General features: G+C 33.5%; 1 protein-coding gene across 2 annotated transcripts in view; it reads left to right on the top strand.

Annotated features, from left to right (window-relative positions):
* The first annotated feature begins 8629 nt into the window (after positions 1 to 8629).
* The window catches only part of LOC125073347 (serine protease inhibitor dipetalogastin), a 79743-nt gene continuing 71375 nt past the window's right edge, over positions 8630 to 16997 (top strand). For both annotated transcript variants that reach the window (XM_047684138.1, XM_047684139.1), the window contains exon 1: positions 8630 to 8745. The gene's annotated coding sequence lies outside the window, so the exon portion shown is untranslated. The remainder of the gene's footprint in view (positions 8746 to 16997) is intronic.

Raw genomic sequence — 16997 nt, 5'->3', positions numbered from 1 at the left:
TTTTGATCACGTTACGTTTTTCAAATTTTGGATACAAATATGCTCGAAACAGACAATACTCAAACGATTATTGTCGAAAACTAGTTGTAATAGTATGTTGTAAATGTTTTGTTTAATTATGATTTTATGAACATTTCATTTACCAGTTATAGGGCTTTGTGAACCCGTCTGGGTATATACCCATTCACTCACGAAGGCGCTCCCCTCCACGCTAAAATATCAGTCATGCGTTAGCATGACGGACGCTCGTGCTAACAAGATGTATTAGTGTGCGTGAGACGGCTAAGAGTAGAGTCAGCAAAAAAAGAATCAATTTAGATTATATTTGTTAAATTAATTAAATTTGAAAGTGCACCTACTTGAGTGGAGAGATTTATAAAAACCACTAGCATGTTAATTATATTTAGTATGAGAAATTTACTGATTTTTTTAAATGTTTTATTGGAATAAGACTACCTTTGTACGCTTTCATTTTCTTGTATAAGTAATTAAAAAGCCTGTTTTTTCATTTGCATATAATAAAGAAACTGTTTATTATTTTCAACAACAACAAGAGCATATCGGGATTAGTAAACCAGTATGCAATAGTAATAAATCTTCAATCCCATTTTGTTGGTCTGGTCACCGTGTTAGAAAGGACGTATATTTCTTAGTTTTTTCAGGCAGATTGGACCATTTAATAATAAGCAGTCAATGTATATAAACCTTCCTTTGTTATTGATAAATATTATACAAATATAGAGATGTATAAATAGTTTTTGGTCTTCTGCGAAGGTCAAGGGCTTTTGTTATATTAATTATAAGGAAATTGGCCAAATTTTGTTTTAATTGTATTAAATATATGCTAATGTAATTAATCTAAGTCTTGAAATATAAAATAATTTTACTTACCTATTATTATTATTATTACACTCCTTTACTTTTCGATTGAGGGTGTTTGTCAGAACAACTTACATGTTCTCCCAGTAATTCCCAAAGTCGAACTAACTAAAACTTCGAAATTCGAAACTCGCCTCTTTATTTTCATAAAAAATGGGACGTTACTCTTTGAATGAGAAGGGTGTATATATATATATTGTCATTATAGCTTCAGCATATACTTCAATTTGAGTTAATTTTAATAGCAACGAGTTTTAGACATCTATTTATTTTAAATATCGATCAGTCGAAAATCTAGCTTCGTATATAAGGTACTTAATGGATGGTGGAACTTGAAATTGTTACCAATTTAACAAGAAAGTCAAGCAAAGACAAGAATAGACAAGGCCCATCCAATATTCGCTGGCTATGTACATATATGTATAAGAGATCCGAGATGTCCCATTGATTATAACGTGGGCATTTTAACCGATAATTGTGGATTCAAAATTATTAAATAATTGTTGCAGCCTGTTAGAATAAGCTACAAACATTCTCCTCAATGGGAGACATTACCGTCTTTACCATAGGGCAGGGCCCCCATCCTTGGACAGCCCCGAAGAACCAACAATTTGTTTCACAGCCTTATGCTCACGTTGACTGCTATACATTATATTTTCGGAATTGTCATATCTGTAAGAAATAACTAACATATTTATCAAAAGGCTAGTGACGATAGTCGATATTAAAAGTAGAAAGCTATAGACTTGCTCTTCATGATAGAAATAGATATACTTTAGCCATAAGATTGTACAACCAATCAGATTCCTACGAATTTAAGAAAATTACCGCACCGTTTATTTGAAAAAATACTTAAGGCCTATAAGCAAATTAATTGTACATCGTAGGAAATATCTACCAAAATGGCCCCAAATTCAAGGGTACTCAAGGGCCCCAGCATAGCTTGAGACGTCTATGATGGGAGAGTCCAGAAGTGGAACATTTAGTGGCTGCAATTTACGTTATGTATATATACGACCGTATATATATATAGTAAGCAGTGTTTAAACTATATTTATATTATTGGAAAGATAAATAAGATCATGGAGTCCAGCATAAATGGCATTTACTATAGACCTACTTAATATTATTTACGACCGACTTCAACAGTAAATCTAACACTTGGCTTACTTTCGAACAATGGAACTCAGTTGAGGAACTCGTAATATATATTGTTCATAGAATTCGAAGAGGAACATTCTACTGAAGTTATTATGGATTACTCGATTGCTCAGTGGCTAATTTTGAGGCAGAAAACGAAGTTCAAAGCCCGGCTTTGATATTATATAATCAATGGTTGTTGGAATTTTCGCTCAAGAAATTATCAGCTCGGATTTTTTATGTTGGTAGTATTGAGATAATAGTTGGAAAGTATATCTTGTGTTGGATCTCCTGTGATAATGATAATATGTTCTGTGCAGGTGCAAGTCTATCGTTGCTTGAGTATCGTCGTTCTGATCTAACGTAAATATTATACTGATCATAATTTAAATGAGTTTTACAGTTGCTGTATGGGTAAGTAAATTGGAACAACTGTAGACAATTAAGACATTTGTTGGTTGTCTATTTTCATATACTTTTTGTCGATAATTCATATATGTACATACATTTATAAATCAACCATATATGTATCCACGAACCCGTATTTTAGTATCGTGGTGGAATAAACTCCAAAGTCTCGAAAGAAAAGATTCTGGACAGTAGAATGATTTTTACAGACTGTTTTTTTTTTTAGTATAATTTTTTCAATATTATTTATACATATAACATAATATTTTCGTACACATATATATGTATGTAACAACGAATTCTAATAAACCTATAAATTATATGAAGCTAAGGAAAAAAAATCGTCGTTTTAATCGATTATGTTGGATACGAATACGTGTATAAATTGAAGTACATTACATAGAAAAAAAAACTGTATTTACCAGATTATAATACTTCTAAATGCAGTGTTTTTTTTATCGTATTTGGTCGTAGGCCTTTGTGCAATTACATTTACATTACATTAACAGCCAGTAAATTTCCCACTGCTGGGCTAAGGCCTCCTCTCCTTTTTGAAGAGAAGGTTTGGAGCACATTTAGCCACGCTGCTCCAATGCGGCTTGGATACACAAGTGGCAGAATTTCGTTGAAATTTGACACATGCACGGTGTTTTCCATCACCGCCGAGCATACGATGAATTATAAACACAAATTAAGCACATGAAAATTCAGTGGTGCTTGCCTGGGTTTGAACCCGCAATCGTCGGTTAAGATGCACGCGTTCTAACCACTGGGCCATCTCGGCTCTTGTGCAAGCCCGTCTGGATTGGTACACATTCATCAGATATTCTACCGCCAAATTGCAAACTAAGTATTGTGATTAAGTGTAACTACAGTTACAAAGGACATTATAGCAATTCCATGTTAGTTCCTAAGGTAGGTAAGCACTGGTGACAACTACTAACTTAACATTTGGTAACCCGTATGTCAGTCTTCCTGGTGACAAATGGTAAATCTGAACAGACACGAATCAAAAATCAAACAAATGGATCACTGTGTCTTTACTTGAAACACAAACACACAGAGCAACTTATAATGTTGTTGTCTGTTTAACCGGCACTGTTACAACTGATAACACACAATATAAACTTAACCACTAGTCAATACACTCGAACCATTCTCTGTTAATCCTACAAAGTTGTCGGTTAAGCCATAGTTTGGCTAAATTCAATTTAACTTAACCGAACCGATCCGATCTGCTGACTTTAATATTAAAGGAGGTTTCACATTGAAAGCGTGGAGTCGAGACCAGCTGAGTTGAAAATTGATTATATCTCATGATTGAAAAATCAATTTAATTTGATACATTAAATATATCAAATTATATACATACATATTGTATGCATGTGTGTCTGTATATTACTTTATTTTACATATATTATTATTTCATAGTAATGTTTTATAAATAAATAAATAAATATTGGACAATATCACATACATCACTCTGATCCCAATGTGAGTAGCTAAAGCACTTGTGTTATGGAAAATCAGAAGTAACGACAATACCTCAATCACCCAGACCCAAGACAACATAGAAGGCCGGGAATCGAACCCGAACCTCGGAGTGGCGTACCCATGAAAACCGGTGTACACACTACTCGACCACGGAGGTCATCAAATTATATATTATGATTATATAATTATATATGATTGTCTACCTTTTTGGGATAAAGTTTTTTTGCAATGCGTATATCAATTAAATAATTACCCTTAGTCTGTTGCGATTAAATAAAAATATTAAAAACACACACACTTGAACGCTTGAAATAAAAATTAAAATAAATAAATTGTGTATGTAATTTATTTTATATTTAATCTTAAGTTCTAAGTGTATTATAATTATGAATATCACTGTTTATAAATTTTGATATAAGTACGGTTATCAGAATAGGTATAAATTCAACTGAAACGTTCACAGTGTGAAAAGCCTTTATCATTGGAAGGGAAACTTAGTTCGAAGATACACATTCCGACTAATCGGTCTGTACAACAAACATCTAATAAATAACTTACTTCCTTCTTATGCATATATTAATATTCTGAAGATGCACAGCTCAGTGGAATTGAATGCGATGATTTTAGTTACGGTTGCAAGTTCAAATCCTTGGTATGATAAACAAATATTAAATTGTTTGAATACATTATAATCATGTTTGATTAGTAAGTCCTAATCGATTATTGTGATATAAGGTAGTCACAAATATGACTAGCTGAGCCGAGATGGATCAGTGGTTAGAACGCGTGCATCATGACCGATGATTTCGGGTACAAACCCAGGCAAGCACCACTGAATTTTCATGTGTTTAATTTGTATTTATAATTCATCTCGTGCTCGGAGGTGAAGGAAAACATCGTCAGGAAACCTGCGTGTGTCTAATTTCAACGAAATTCTGCTACATGTTTATTCCACCAACCCGCATTGGATCAGCGTGGTGGAATATGCTCCAAACCTTCTTCCCAAAGGGAGAGGAGGCCTTAGCTCAGCAGTGGGAAATTCACAGGCTGTTAATGTAATGTAATGTAATGACTGCACACTATAAAATACAGTGTACAAGTCAAAATCAAAAATCAAAAATCAAAAAATAGTTTATTCAAGTAAGCTTTTACAAGCACTTTTGAATCGTCATTTAACAAACTATTTAAAGTAAAGCTACCACCGTAAATGGTTCGTAAACACAGATTTTTTTCGTAATATTCTTGATATTTATCTCATTTCATTTAGAGCCAGGCAGATTGAATACTTTAATCTCAGAATATAAATCAAATACTAGACGGAGAGCGTGGAACATTATAATGAAGTAACAAAAGCGAATAGATTTTTTATAGTTGACAAACGAGCAGGAGGCTCACCTAATGGAAAGTGACTACCATCGTCCATGGACAATTCATGTAAATTGCCAGTTGTGCGAAATGACGCATCTTTTTGTTAATACGCCACAAGTGTTATCAGTTTAATTATTAGTTAAACACCACAGGGAATCTTTTAAGTCGTCAATAGCACAATGGTTCAAGGGCCCCATAGCGATGTAAAGAGTCGCAAGATCGATCCTGCCCCTTGTTTTATTGTCATCTCCACTTCTAACACAAGCTTTAAGGTCAAATAGAGGGGTAAATACAGAGCCATCTCAAGCTATGGGGTCCTTGGGCACCCATGAATTTGGGGCTCTTTTGGTAGATATTTACTACCATGTACAAATAATTTGCTTATGGTCAGACCTTAAGTATAGTTTCAAAAAAACTGAATCTGATTGGTTGTACAATTTTATGGTTATTTTATAGCCTTTTTTGATAAATATGTTAGGTATTTCTTAGAAATATATCACTTTCGAAAATATACATAGCAGTCACAGAAGTTGTTGGTTCATCGGGGCCCTCTCAGGATATTCGTTTTGTTGCTTCACTATAATGTTCCGCGCGCTCCATCTAGGACATGGATATAAGGAAAAAATCTCGGAAAGATATAATATATAAAGAATACTATGAAAATTATATATATTTTGGAAAATTTTCTTTTCAAATCGTTTAAATTTAATCAGTGATTACTTGTTAGTCCAAACACTTAAGTAACTTCGTATTATGCAGTCATTATCGATTCGACAGACGATCACAGGTGAAGACATAACGGCAAACTTTCATTATTTAAACTAAGCACATTAATTTAACGCACTTTAAAGATTTATTTTCCTGTGCCTACAGAAAATAGTTTAGGAATAGAACAGAACAGAACACACTAAATCCGTACTCCTGAAGAGATGTTTCTCTGGGTATGTCTGATTGCTGGACTATTATAGGATTTTTTTGCAAGCCCATCTGAGTAGCTACCATCCACTCATCAGATAATCTACCGCCAAACAGCAGTATTCAGTATTGCTATGTTTCGGTTTGAAGGTTGAGTGAGCCAGTGTAACTACAGGCACAAGAATGGTTAATATTTCTTATAGTGCCATTGTTTATACCACTTTGGTAAGTGATCACCACCGCCTATCAGGTGGCCCATTCGCTCGTCCGCCTGTCGATACCATAAAAAAACAACAAATTATTCAAATAGACAAACATTTTAAAAATTCTAAAATTCATTATCTTCCAATCAGTCATTATTTTAACAGAGACTAAATAATATAAAATAAAAGAAAATAACAAAAAACTAAATTTACAAATTTGAAAATAATAATTTTTAGGCATAAAGGAGTTCAAGCATGCTTCGTGCCAAATTTCATCAAATTCGGTTAAGTGGTCTGACCGTGAAAGAACAACAGATGGAAGTACTTTTGCACTTATAATCATTACCGTCTTTACCATAGGGCACATGGTGCACGTGCCCAGGGTCCCCATCCTTAGAGGGCCCCGAAGAACCAACAATTTACCAAATTTAATCAAAATATATCTAGCAAAAGGGCCCCAAATACATGGGTGCCCCAGGGCCCCAGCATAGCTTGAGACGGCTCTGCTTATAATACGCTGATTTTAAAGTACACGTGCTGTCATACACTATGTTTAGAACAACTTGTGGTCTGACTTCGGTACCTCACGGCAACAACAGTTACTTATTTGTCAAAGTAATAGAGTAAGAAATCAGAAATTAAAATCAGTTAATTTTATCGACTGTTGTACGCTAACATTTTTTTTTAAATCTTAACGAATGTTATATTCTGTGGTCCATTTTTTTTTTCTAAAAGTGAAACGTTAGTTACAAGAAATAGAGTCGTAGCAATAAAAAATGTCTTTAATAATATTGTTTAAATTATTCTTAAGCATAAATGCATAAAAAAGTATCTAGTATTACTTTTTGCATTACATCCTTTACATACAATAGCTTAAGATTTCCCCATCCTCTTTCAATAAAAGGAGCACACTGTATATAGGTATTAAGGAATATTTAATATGCTTGTGACTCAAATTAGTAACAAAAATAAACATTATGAACCCTTCCGCGAATTATCCTAAATAATATTTTTTATCGATTGCCTTTTAAAGTATTTATTACTTAACCCAAAACAGGTACACTCGATACTGTTAAATTATTAAGACTGGCAATTCCATGATTATGTGTTGCCAATTAATTAATTTTATACTTTATTAATGTACGTGAGTAAAAATTTTATAGTTATTTGTAGTCATAATAATATCTTTATACCGTTCTATATTTTTATTTTATACCTAGTTCACACGGTTACGAGAAGGGTCTATGTATGTACAACTCTTTCTGAAAAACACACACACAGATATAATAAATAATCTTGTTTTTGTTCCGGCTAGGAAAATTGAATTCGGCTTTTCTCTACTATAATGTACATGGTCTTCTCGGTTGAATCTACAGTCCGAACCGGTGGTACCTTTACTTTAAATAGTTTGTTAAATGACGATTCAGAAGTTCTTTTAAAAGCCTACTTGAATAAAGTATATTTTGATATGATTTGTTTTGATGTATTATAAATAAAAATCTTTCTCTGGAATCATTCCTTATTGATGAAAAATGTATTAAAATCTGTTTAAAAGATCTAATAATGATTATAAGATCCTTTTAACATTGAACCTGTGCATCTGTTTGCTGACTAAGTTCATCCCGTACAAAAAAGTACGTACGTCAAAAAAGTGAAAGAACTTGCTTGAATGAAGAAATACATTTTGATCTCGCTTGGATTATAGAGCAAGTGTTGTAAAGACAAGACATTTCGAATAGAAGCTCGGACTTCCGAAGCTGGCGGTGAAGACAATGACTTGGAAGAATCGGACATCCACCGATACCAGCTGGATTCGATTCTTCGAAGCAATTAGTATTCTATTTCGTACAACTTTGGTCAATCACTCGAATGTCGCGATGGTATTAATCATTCACCTTTCAACAGAAGGACAGATCTTGGCTCAGCCGTGGGACATATATGGAATGTTATTATTATTTAGAAGATATATGGTTTAACACAATTAAATTGTTGAAGCCTTTTTATAAAACGACGAAAGTTTTAAATAATATAAAGTACCTGTAGCTCAAGTACCAGGGCAGCATAACAACTTAGCGGCTTAACCCATCGTCATACGAAAACGCTTAGAAAACTGAGAACAGCCGTTGTATCGGACTCCTCATTAACCCAGAAAGCGCTGCTGACTACTAGTGAAAGACGATGGAAACTAGTATACGAGGTATAATAGCCGATGAGGAGACCTTCGCGGATCCAGTTTGCTCCGAGTCGGCGACCGGGACGGACGTGTGCCGTGAACGTTCAAAATTATTTACGTTATTTCGTTAGTGCAGTGCGAGCGAGTGGTTTTGGAAAATATTGAGTAAGTTCCAATTACATGTATTATTTTTTTAGTTTATGATTGAAATGTATGGATTATTTTTCCGATAAAATATAAACTAATTTAAAAAAGTTTTTTGTGAATTTCGTGCGTTTATCAATATGAACATCATTATGTTTTTTTTTTTAAGTTATTTTCTTTCTTAAGTTGGGAAAGGTCGTTTAGTACTTAGTAATTTTTTTAATTTTTATTATAAGTATATATACTCTACATAGGACTCCATACAGGACTCCACGATGTTATAATTTAATGTATATAATACATATAAAAAAAATTATATATATTTAATTTTCTATATAATAATATTTATAAATAAATCGGTGACTATTGATAGTAAAATAAGCATTTTAATTTGTAATTTTAATAAACCATAAATCACTTCTGAAATACAACAAATTTTTTGAAAACTTCAATAATTAAAAACGATAAATATAAAAAAGTAAATCGTAAAATAAATATTAACCGTAAGGGAATAGCTATTTTCAGACGAGAACAATATTTTTATAAACCTGTCCTCGATCAAGCCGTTGAACGTTACGCGTTTATTTTGAATTCATAGAATCGCACTGTCCTACAACACGGGAATAAACCATGAATATATTACTGTAATCGACCATCTTGCGGGAATTGATTACCGATGTAATAAAAACAAGGTAACTTATATCTCGATATGGGACCGTTTGTGTAATTTAAATTTTGTTTTATGACCATTCACGAACAATTTCAGCGAGTAGATGTTAATTTAATGTCTAAAACGTAGACAATAATATGGGCATAGCGATATTAATATCTCTTGATGGTAGGGTTTTGTGCAAGCCTTTCTGGGAATGTACCACCCACTCATCGCATATTTTAATAAACAGTTCGGGTTTGAAGGGTGAGTGAGCCAGTGTCATTATGGGCACAAGGGACTTAACATCTTAGTTCCCATGTTGGTGGCGTATAGGTGATGTTAATGGTTAATATTTCGTAAATGTCTATGGACGTTGGTGACAATTTACCATCAAGTGGTCCATTTGCATATCTGCCACCGCTTAAAAAAAAAATACTCAACTCTTATAAAGTCGACGTAAAACCAAAAACCCATTATTCGTAATTTTTTGTGGTTGTCAAAAGTGTATAATTGAGTCTAATTTAAACACAAAAGCAATTTATTTAATAACATCGGTAATCGTTGATTAAAATGGTAAATTCCGGATATTCATCTTAGAAATTTTAGTTAAGATAATTTTGTCTGATATTTTATAAATCAACGTATTTGTGCGTAATAATGATTAATAATTGAGGCCTTTTAGTCCATGGCGGATTACAAATTTATCTAGAACATATGAAAACGATTGCGAGTTTTTATTTTAAAGAATAATGCACCAAATATTTAAAATACAAATTATAACCCGTATTTAATGCGTTAGATTTTCTTTTACGCGATATTTTACTCTATAGCTTTCATGATAAGCACGTTTATAAAACAAAAAGTGCACACAAAAAATAACGCTTCCCAGGATTTTAACTGTCATCGTCCGTTCGAGATCCGCGTGCGTGCGTGTTCTGTCGACTATCTTGATTCGGATATATATGATATTAAGAAAATAATTTTAATAGCTTACATTTGTTTTATTATTTAAAATAATAAAGAAATACGTCTCATAATTGAATTAAAATTTTTTACATCAAATGTATTAAAATATATGTAAAATTCATAAAATCAATATTTACTTTTCAGTTACAAATCCAGGTTGGTTGGTATGAGCATCTTCTCGCTGATGACGGTTATGTCTTTGATAATCGGTGAAGTCCCCCAGAAGGAATCCTATAATATTCTATCTCCTGATATTTCCTGATACAGCTTGCACCCAGGCTCTTGTTGTGCTTAAGATGGGGCTGTCACCGCAGTTACCCATTACATGAAATGATATTTGGTTACTTTTATCAAACGCCCCATCTTTCATCTCAGGGAATGCGATAACCATATCATAAAGATAGTGAGGCGCTTACGGCTTAGACAAAAACTCTTAGGAAATTAATTATTTTATATGAGCTGTCTCTATTCTACTCTGAAAGTTAAATAAAATTCGAATTTCATCCAAAAATAGTATATTTTCCAAGTTACATGTATTTAAGTTACATAAAGCCGATTTATTTCTTTTAGAATTTTATTTTCTCTTATTTTGGGCGTTCGTTTGTTCTGAACGGAGTTCGACGTTACCTGACTCAAAATTGACAAGTTATCAGCTTACCACAGATCGATAACCCGTACTTATCTACCTTCCAAGGTCACTTCAAACAAACATTAGGTAACGTTTTTAATGTATTTAGTACCTTTTGATTAATTCTACGCTAGCTCAAAAGTTTAGATACCTTTTCGAATATAGTCTTTCTACAAAAGTAAATATACTCAACAAAAAGTAAAGAACATAATAGCCCTAAGTAAAAACCTTTATATATCACACTCGAGGGCTAAAGCCTACTCTTTAGATTGATTTTCTGCCACCACCCTGCTCCATTGCATAGTGGGAGATCGAATAAAACAGAAATATATTTTGCTTTATCGCCGAGCGCGAAACGAATTAGTGACACAAATTAAGCACATAAAAATCCAGTAGTTTTTTCCCGGATCGAACAATCTTGGATTAAGATCCACTAAGAGTTCTAAGCACTGGATCATCTCGGCTCTATTTCCTTTATCAAAGGCTTATTGCTTTATTGAAATAAAGTTACTAGAGGTTAATGTCTCTTTTTTACCTTACCTTACCTTCCCTTAATAGGTAAGGTAATTGATTCGAAGCCTGAGCAACAAATCTGCTCGCGTGTTGGCTTATAAATACAGAACTATCGGCTTTCGTACAGAGCGGTTACCCATATTTAGATTTACAATAAATTAATTATAAAAAAAGAACATCAGATAATCTGCCTCGTTATTTTAGTGGCTCATAGGGCTGTGATGTCGAGGTCCGGGCTTTAAATCCCGTGTCGGATCAATAAAAAGTTAATGGGGTTTTCAGTCAATAAATTCTCAATAGTAGTTCGAAAGAATTAGAAGTTAACCAAGAAGACGAGTTAAAATTGCAATCCAAAAATTATGATGGGATGTTACTGGAGATTAAAGCTTGCAGGCTTATCAAACTCAAAGCAGATAAGTAAACTCATATAAACGTCAGTATATTATTTGGCGTCAATAGCGCAATGGTTTTCGGTTTACATAAGCAGCCCGTAAATGTCCCACTGCTGGGATAAAGGCCTCCTCTCCCTTTGAGGGGAAGGCTTGGAGCATATTCCACCACGCTGCTCCAATGCGGGTTGGCGGAATACACATGTGGCTGAATTTCGTTGAAATTAGACACATGCAGGTTTCCTCACGATGTTTTCCTTCACTGCCGAGCACGAGATGAATTATAAACACAAATTAAGCACATAAAATTTCAGTGGTGCCTGCCTGGGTTTGAACCCGAAATCATCGGTTAAGATGCACGCGTTCTAACCACTGGGCCATCTCGGCTCTTTATCATCTCGGTTTTCGGTTTAGCGATGTAAAAAGTCGCACTTTCGATCCTGACCCCTTGATCTAATGTCGTTCCCAAACTCAGCACAAACTTTAAGCTTAATTGGAATAGTAAATAGTAATATTATTTATTCTTTAAAATTAAAAATTCAAGAGGGACGAGAGAGACAACAAAAAAAGGATCAGTACAAGTTTGGAAAGCAGTGCTAACATCCCCTACCATGGAATGTCATTGACTTTGTGCTAAATTTTGTCAGTCGTGTAAAATAACCATCACATCGAATTATGAGAGATGTTTATGAGTAATAATTGTTTCAAAACGATACTGAAATTTGGACTAGGTGGTACCTATCCACACGGTCATGCATAAAGCTCTACCATCGGTAAATATCTTTAACGAGCACTTTAGAATAATGTACGACCAAATTACATAAAATATCCACCCGACTCATAAATAACGCGTCTCCTTAGACATGATTGCAAACAAAAATAACTTTAAAAGCGATGTATAATTTGTACTTAACAATTTACATTAATGATGCGTTAAAACTGTTCAAGCAGTAAATGAAAAAAAAGAAAAGCGCAAAAGATAAAAACACACAGGAATGCATTAATTGCTCACTCGATTACCGATCAGAAATTATAATTAATTTAAAACAGTCCCTGGACTAGACCTGGACCCGTCGAGATCTCGAAATCAATTATCAACGCTGGAAAACACGTTTCGTTTGACGCATATTTATAAACTTATAAAAATTCCCATTGACACGTTTTTCAAGACCAATAATTTATGTTGAAATGAAATAAAAAAGGGCTCATCTTTATGTCGTATTAATTGCTGTGCCCATAATTATAGGAGTATTCTTATTAGCATATATGCGGTGTTGTTTTGTATAATAATAAAAAAACGAAAAGAGCAATACAGGAGAGAGAGTTATTGATAGCTGGATAATAACTCGTCAGGTCCTTTTTCACCCAAGAAAGGTACGCGCGCCGTTACTGCGGTCTGGTAACAGCGATAGCTGTCTTATGGATCTGGGAGGTTACGGAAATGTTCAGATGTAATTTATCCGTCTCTACTTACATGCTGAGCTCGTGGTTCGGCACACTAAAGCCATTTTCAGCACTCGTATGCTCGCTCCTCGGCTGTCGTCCACATTCGAAGACCAAAAGGTCTAAGATTTTTGACGCATTGGATGGTATTGGTTCGAAATCGATATCATTTTGTCTATAACGTGAGTAATTTAAAAAAAAACCACAGTCTAGCATAATAAAAAGAAACGAACTTCGTTGGTAATAACTACCAAAAGGGACTTTAGTAAAAGTTGTTACAAAGCCCCTCCCCTCTTTAGGTTCATTCAAAAACGCCCAACACTGGCTGCTTACTTTAAAAAATAGACAAAATTTCAGCTTACTAGTTTCGGTGGGTTAAAAGTTGGTCACTACTATAAATATGGATTGTCAATTAAATATTAATGAGAGTTTAATTTTGTTTCAAAATAAAAATAATGTTCTTAATACGTTTTTTAGCACGTAATTTAAGTTAATTCATATCCTTTAACAAGCTATGGCTTACGGCTTACAACATTAATTAGCTATTCCATCGACTTTTAGACGTCGTTGATATTATAACGATTGCAATAATTTATTTTAAAATGACGTTATATTTTTATTTATTTTCTATAGATCACTATCTTTCTACAGATATGAGCTAAGTTATACGGCGTACGATAGCTAGTCTTAAATTTACTCAAATAGGCTCTTAAAAGCAATTTTGAATCGTCATTTCACGAGATCACACTTGGTGGTAGGGCATTGTGCAAGCCCGTCTGGGTACTCACTCATCAGATATTCTACCAAATAACAGTACTCTATATTGTTGTGTTCCGGTTAGAAGGGTACTTCTTAATTCAACATCTTAGTTCAACTTACCATCAGGTGACCCATATGCTCGTCCGCCAACCAAAGCCTTAAAAAGAAAGATTAATTTTCATGGAAAGCTACAACTCATTCACAATGTAGAATCTTATGAGAATATCCGATAGAAACTCAATCAAATCCAAAAATATACCCGTAACAACCATGTACAATGGATTTCCTCTTTCGTGTTTATTTGTATGAAAATCAACGAATACTAAATCCGAGCTCTTTCATCATCTATAGAATCCTGTGAATTAAAATAATTTGTTTAATTAAATTTATCTCTTAATATATATTTTTTCATTTTGAATTTTAATAATTGTTTTATTATTTGTTTCCACTTCTGCACCAAATTGAGTGAGGCGAAATCGTTGCCTTAAATTCATGCACTCTTTTCATTCATCATCCTCTAAAGGTTCGCTAGGTTTACGCCTTTTATCTGAAACGCAATCTCCATTCAAGATCGGTCAAATATCATTAGTACTATTCCTTATAAATTTTTCACCAATATTCTCAAATCTGCTGTGCTTGGTGGCATTTGGTGTTATTGTGAAAATGTGATCGTAATCCTTCTATGTTGCATACAGATATTAATTTTGGACTTCGACTCTTTATAAAGAGCCGATGATATCTTTAAATAAAACAAAACTGACATTATCACCCACATGAAACTTAACTGGTTACCGAAATGGTAATACGAGCATTTAGATCTCTGTCAATGACCGGAACGTGTTTGTGCGTGTGCAGACACATTTACGTAATATTGTATGATAGTTCCATCAGGATTCCAATTGTGAGAAGTATGTATGCGGTTTCCCTATTCTGTTAATTCGAAATAATCTTGTATAGTAATTTTTCTTAACAGAGAGTGAAATTCTGTGGTATAGAATCGTAATCATATCCATATATAACATGTCTGAACCCGCGGAATCACTTTCGCACGTATTTCCTGTACTAGGTTATGTTCTTGTATTAAGTATCATTTCCCGGGCCATCTATATATCTCTATATAAAAAATCCATCGGAACATCGCTCTGTTTATATCTTGCTCGACGGTGAAGACGTCGCGTAGAAACCTGCGTCAGGTATATCCACCAATCAGCATTGTGGTGTTATTGTGGAATAAGCCAATCCATTCTCAAATGTGAGAGGTCTTTTCCCAGCAGTAGGAGATTTACAAACTCACTTTAATTCTTCAATGTTATATATATTATATAATGGATAGAAATTGTCGTTGCGAGCGCTTTGTAAGCGAATTTTTGCAAACAATTTTAAAACATGCGAAAACCATAAAATAGATTTTTATATCGATTTTATGCTATCGTCTGCTGCAAATGTATTTATCTACGGTAATAATTTTAATGTTTATAACAACGGAACTAAATCAACGATAAATATAATCCTAATTTCCATCACAGTTTTAATCCAGACAGAATCAATATATTAATTTTAAGATTTCACTGTAAATAAAAATTAAGCTTAAAAGCTACGCAATTTAGGCGAGTAGTGTTATTCTTTGAGACGTCACTCGTTCACTTGTAAAATGTTGAAAACCAACTTACGGTGATACGCTATTTTGATCCGTATCCCTTTTCTTATATTACAGTCAATTTCGTTTGTCGCTTTTTGACTTTTCACGTGTCTTGCAAGTTTATACTTATAAAATCACTGAACAGTATTTAGCATGAGTTTTTTTTTAAATAACAATGCAATATAACACGATACTATTTTTTAAATATTGTCGAACGGTTTTTTTACGTAATCGTTTGTCGCGTATAAATCAGTACGGGAGGAGACCATAGTTAATACATATATACTGAAAGAGAAGACGTTGCGCTGAACGGACCTATGACACTTTGCTCCACCAACACAGAGCACAGGGGGGGGGGGCGTATCAGTAATGCCCAATCGAGCAAGTCAACAACGTACATATAATAAAAAAAATTTACATCGTTTTTCAATTTTGATTAGAATTTTATTGCCCCAATTAATACCTGTTTTACGAGCCTTGGAAGATGGCTCTCACTGTTTGGGAAGTTGACCCTAAGAATGAGCTTGCTCTTGTATAAAATGGTTTGACATGCAAAAAATATAATTGCAATGAAGTTAGAGTGATACAGTTCTAAATGCATACACCGTTGAACAATGTATACGGAAATCCTGGCGAGATGGTTCGCTGAGTTTCTATGCTACTGTTGTATAATATATATAAATTTAAATACACACGTAAGCTCGGAGACTTTACTGGACATAATGATTACAGTTAATGTGTGTACTTTGTTCTGTACATTGTACATGAGATTTAATGCGATTCTTATTATTATTAGCTCAAAGTACAAGTGACTTCAAAACATAACATGAGAAAGTTCTAGATGTTAAATATGTTTTGAAAACTTATGTACGAGTTTATCAATATCTATACTGATATAATAGTGGAGTATTTTTGTCTGCGTATGCCTTGTAATGCGTAACTATTAAACCAATATAAGTAAAACTTAAACCATAAGATGCAGCACGGTTTGGAATGCCTTAGTGGCTGCACTTTACATTTTCACATGCTTTAAATTTGGAGTATCAACAAGAGATTATACAATACTTACTCATGTTTACAAAACATGATTAAACTTACTGTTTTTATTTAAAGGGATAATTTGAAGCAATATACGAATATGAATCTAAATGGACCCCAATCCCCTATTCAAAATGTTTAATTACAAAAAATCTGTCATAAAAATTGTTATTTTATTACTGTTTAAATGTTTTATGTAACCAATGCAATATTTCTTATTTAAATTTAATTTAACGAATAGTTTAT

This window comes from Vanessa atalanta, chromosome 24 (genome assembly GCF_905147765.1).
Source record: "Vanessa atalanta chromosome 24, ilVanAtal1.2, whole genome shotgun sequence".
Lineage (NCBI taxonomy): Eukaryota > Metazoa > Arthropoda > Insecta > Lepidoptera > Nymphalidae > Vanessa > Vanessa atalanta.
This window is presented reverse-complemented; position numbering and strand designations above follow the sequence as displayed.